This window comes from Grammomys surdaster, unplaced genomic scaffold (assembly GCF_004785775.1).
Source record: "Grammomys surdaster isolate TR1022 unplaced genomic scaffold, NIH_TR_1.0 234, whole genome shotgun sequence".
NCBI classification, from domain to species: domain Eukaryota; kingdom Metazoa; phylum Chordata; class Mammalia; order Rodentia; family Muridae; genus Grammomys; species Grammomys surdaster.
In genome coordinates this window covers 2,630,244-2,635,522 of record NW_021604679.1, presented here as the reverse complement: position 1 = coordinate 2,635,522, position 5,279 = coordinate 2,630,244, and positions in this window count along the sequence as shown.

Sequence of the window (5,279 nt, the reverse complement as noted above, 5' to 3'; positions counted from 1 at the left end):
CTCTCTCTCTCTCTCTCTCTCTCTCTCTTTCTCTTTCTCTCTTTCTCCATGAGGAGGTTAGAGGACTTTTGGGATTCTGGTTTCTCCTTCCAGCAGGTGGGCTCTGGGGATCAAACTCAGGCTGTAAGACTTGGTAGCAAGTGCCTTTACCCACTAAGCCATCTTGTTGGCCCCCAATCCAAATTCTCTGTCATGAGTCACCAGAGCATGTATTACCTAGCTGTGTCCTACCTGCACTTTCTCAGACCACTCACATGGAAGTTCTTGTATAAGAACCTATGTGTGAGACACATAGCGTTAGAATGGAGTAGAGGCTGATAATAAGTAGAAGCAAAACACTTTGTTCCCCTGGAAGAGTGGTCAGGGTCTGTATCCCAGCTGCCTTTGCTGGCTGCCATCACAGAGCTTAATGCTTTTGTCAACAGCCTTTCCATCACTCTAGGTCTTCACTGCATGACAGACACTATTAGGATTTTCATCGCAGATGTAAATAAAATGGCAACAAAGACCAGAGACCAGGACAAGAAGAGAACAGGGAAGGAGAGCAGAGACAAGAGTTAGGAGCCAATTCTTAACAGAATGAAGTGGAAATGAGCAAGTCTGTGCCCTGCTCCCGACAAGCAAGTATCCCCCATGTTGTACCCTTAAGCTCTCCCCAAATCTTGCTCTGTAGAACTCAAGAAACAAATTTGCTTACTGAAGTAACCATTATGAGAATTTCCTTAAAGAAATATAGTCAAACTGCTGAAAAAAAAAGTTATCTGACTCCACCTCTCTGGATGAGAAGTGAATAATTTATATTTTGAAATAGTGATATCTATGTAATATTGCTTTTACCAAATGATTGATAGACTTATTTTTCACATAAAAATGTTTTTTAAAACAAATTCTTTCTACTATCCTTTAAGCTTCTAGTCTAAAATTCCTTTCTTGTGGGAGATAGAAACAATATCTCCACAAACTCATGAGAGGCACTGTTGGTATCAGGCTCCGAATCTAGTGACATCACATCTAGGCGACCCTACATCGTTGCCAAGGCAACCGCCATACATTCCCAGAATCCACCTGGCTACCTCCTACCTTTACCTGGGAGAGGCTACGTCACCGCTCATATAAATAGGTAGAACTTCCTGCCCTCTCTCTCTTCTTCCTCTTCTTCTCCCCCCTTCCCCCCCTTGTTTGCCCTCTCTCCTGAATAAACCCCACTTGGAACCCTTTGGTCTGGTGCAGACGAATATCAGGCACTATTTCACTAAAGTTCAATCTGGAGAAACAATGAGTCTGCCCAGCTTCCTCAGAGAGGACAGCTAAGGGATTACTTACAGTGGTGTGGGTGCTCCTCCCTATGCAGGCCTCACCCGGAAAGCCTTTACCCAGGCAGGATCAGGGCTTCCCAGGCCTGTAAACCTTAGCTCCTCCCTCGCTTCATGTCCAATTAAGGCTGAGCTGCAGACAAAAGGTGGTAAGGAAAGGCTGGAAATACAGGTGAGGGTCTTGTGACTGTCCCCGCCCACGAGTGATATAAATGGGCAACAAGCCCATACTCCTTTTGCAAGGGGGAGCAAGCTCCCCAAGATAGAGGATGTAGTTTGGTTCTGGAGGACAGTCACTCACAACCGCCTCTTCATAGTTGTTTGCTTTGTTTAATGTAGAGTTAATCATGAAGAAATCATTGACACCGAGAAATTTCCTTTCTGAACAAGTGAATAACAAAAACACTATGATCCTAAGGTATGAGGAATTGTTGCCATTCTGCTGAGAGAAAAAAAAATCAAGGATACAATTGAGTATAGACGTAGATTCCCCCAATAAAGTGAAGACTCAGCAAAATGAAACCAAATCAAAATAAAAAACCAAACAACAAAACAAGACAAAACAAACAATCCCCCCAAAACAAAACAACAACAAGAAACTCCAACCTAACTAGTAGAACAAAATGGATTTGAACCATTTTACTTACATCTGTAATCCCAGAATTCCATAGGCTGGGGCAGGTGGCAAGACCCTGTCTCAAAGAACCAAAACAAGAAATAAAACTCCAAATAACACCAAAAAACCCCACAGAATCCTTGAATTAGGTATCTTTGATATACATACTTTATTTTTCAATTATGTGTATGTAGTATGTGTGTGTGTGTTTGTGTGTGGTGTGTTTGTGTGTGGCCCGCGTGTAATTGTCTCGCCAACAAGACGCACGCGGACACCAGGATCCTTCCGCAGCAAACGTTTATTGTTAATGAAAGGAGGAAGACGACAGCCCCGAAAAGGCACTGCTTATATACCCTTAGAGCTGCGTGTTCATTTCTGATTGGCTGCTTACTCGTTACCCGCCAAAACGCCCCGGGATGGGCTGTGACTTGGCGCTTTTTTACCATAGCACATGCGCGGTTTACTTGTTTACTTGGAGGAGCACCGGATGCCAGTGCCATCTTGTAATGGCGAATGCTGTCAGCACAAGCCGCGGCTTTCCACATTTGTGTATATGTCTGTGTGAATTCACGTTCATATGAGTTCAAGTGTCCTTGGAGGCCTGAGGGTCTCATGGAACTTGAGTTACAGGTGGATGTGAGCTAGCCTATGTGGGTTGGGAACCAAACTTGGGTCCTCTGCGAGAGCTGTTTCAGTCTTCACCACTGAGCCAACTCTTCAGGCCCATGTATATATTTGTATACAGCCTTACACATTAAGATCCAATTATGATTAGACAGCATTTTGTTTGGTTTTGGTTTGTTGTTTTGAAACAGGATCTCACTATGTAGCTCTGGGAGTCCTGAGAAGTCACTATGTAGACAGTATTTGATACAAATAAATGCCACGTTTGGCACCTTGTAGGTTAGCAAATGGTGGCACTCGAAAGTACTGGGAGTCATGTATGTATCCAGCATAGTTCATTTACAGTTAAGAACTTCCTCAAAGTCACAATATCCCACATCCTCTAACAGTCTTTAGAAACTATAAAATCCCTGTACACAGGTAGAGAGACTCTTCCTTCAGCCCCTCAGGTCATCAGCGTATAGCCTCAGGCATAGGCTTCATTACAGCCTATTATTATCCTAGCTTGCAAAGCTACACATGCAAATGACTGTCATTAATCCATCCACATCCTCACTGTAAGGGTTTATGAGGAGCCCCCACCCTGCTACCTTGTTTCAGGACAAAGTTGCCACAGCACTGCTGCTGATGGCCCCTGACAGACTTAGCATCCTGGTCCATGCTCAGTGCCCATTTGAAGCTGACATAGATCAAGCACACAGCTAATGAATTTAACAGCCTCATTAGGTAACTCTGCTCGTCCTTACTACTTCAGAGAAATGCTCTGGGCATTTTGAAACAGGCATTAATGGAGCATGCTTTGGGGAGTTGAGGCGCATGCCTTCTTGCATTTACTTCTGTCTAACCTGACGCCTTCCTAAGAACAGCTTGGTGCCCTGTGCCATCTCCTACCCATCCACCTGTCAGGTCACATCTTCGTGTGGGGCGCACTACACATTGGTTGAAGGAAGCAGTCATTTTAAATGGTTCCAAACAGTCCTTTATGGCCCATTATTTATTTACTTGATCTTGAAGTCACAAAAAATTATATAGAGTGAGATGTGAAGCCTCTTCCGTCTGGCCTGGGCATTCCTCCTGTGAGTTTAGCTGGAGATTCCTTGGCTGTGAGCTGCATCTTAAATGACTCCCTTGCAGTGCTGCCCAAATCCAAAGTGGAGAACCGCTTCCAGCACACCTCTTTCTGTGTCTCCTTTTCTGTCAGACAATTTTCAGCGTCATGAGATGCCTGGTCCTTAATCCTTGTGGCTAGTTCAGGGTACAAGAATCTGTGGTGGAGCTCTGTATATTTCAGGAATTTTTTTAATTTCCAAATCACTGGGAAATTTCTATGGAATGCTTTGATAAAGACATCTATATTCTATCAGAAAGTCCTCATCTGTGTATTTTTCTGGAATTATTATGTTCAGTTTCTACCAGCATGAATCATTGTCTGACTTTTTTTTTTGTTCCATAATCCACACACTCATGAGCTGAAGAGACTGTTAAGATAAGTATTCAAGTGAAGGCTGGAAGAAAGCATTATTCTTCTTTATTAAGTTGTTATGGGAAGAGAGGACCCAAAACAAACAAAAATACTTTCATAAGTTTTCATTTCTTAGACAAAAATCTGCCTCTTTATTCTAGGCTAGCCCATCACATTCCTTGATCTGGCCTCAAAGTTGTCACCTCACCCTCCTGCTTCAACCTACGGAGTGCTGGGAATATATATCTGTGCCATCATGCCTGGCTTTAAATTTATTTTCCTTCTTGCAGTGAAGTGAGGGTCTTACACATACTAGGCCCTTCTTGCAGTGAAGTGAAGGTCTTACACATACTAGGCAACTCCTTTACTACCATGCCATATCCCCAGCCCCACTTCATAATATTTGGTGAGAACCTTAAAAACACTCTCATGGTTGGCTGTAAAATCAGATGCTACAGTTGAATGCATTTTCTGATGAAAAACTTTTAATAAGTCTCTTCAATATTTTAGTCATCACATTACAATAATAATCACAAATTCTTTGTAAAGATTTAAACGAATCTTCATAATTATTTTAAAAATGTATGGCTCTTGAATCACACTGGAAACAACGGTTTCTTCCTGTCTTCCACTTGTAAATGTAGTTTTGGAATCTCTTAAGATAATGTGATTGCTATAAAAACTTTCAGGTCTTCCGACACAACAATAACGAAGCATTTTGCAGACTGTATCGCAGTGGCAACTGTTGGAACATGGTCCAAGAATGGAGTCCTTTGAGGAGAATTCTTAGTGCTTTTGAGAAAACTCCAGGAAAACAAGACAACAGTCTTGTGACCTCAGTTTCTTCAAAACACAGATTTGTTCTTGAAATGTGTTTTTGTGCTTCTCCTGATTCTATTTCAGATTACTCAGTGCTGCTTTCTGTTGTTATTTATTTAAATGTTTAAACGACCCTCTATAGGTCTCTATGGTAAAACATGTTTTTGTGGCTTATCCTTGTACACAGCTTAAAGTCATGGAAACTTTGCCCAGGTGACCTACCTTAAACTCAGAGTACAAATTGTCTGATGCTCTGAATAAAGTTGTCTGTTGTGTCAGAATTAGCATGCTTCATTTATGGGCCCCATTCTCCCAGATTCCTTTGTTCCTGGAGCAGTGAAGCAACGAACAATGCGTGTGCAGGAGCTCCCCTTATAAGGTGGATACACACTAACATTCTTGGTGGATGCCTGCAGCCATGGATGAGCTAAACTCCATATCCATT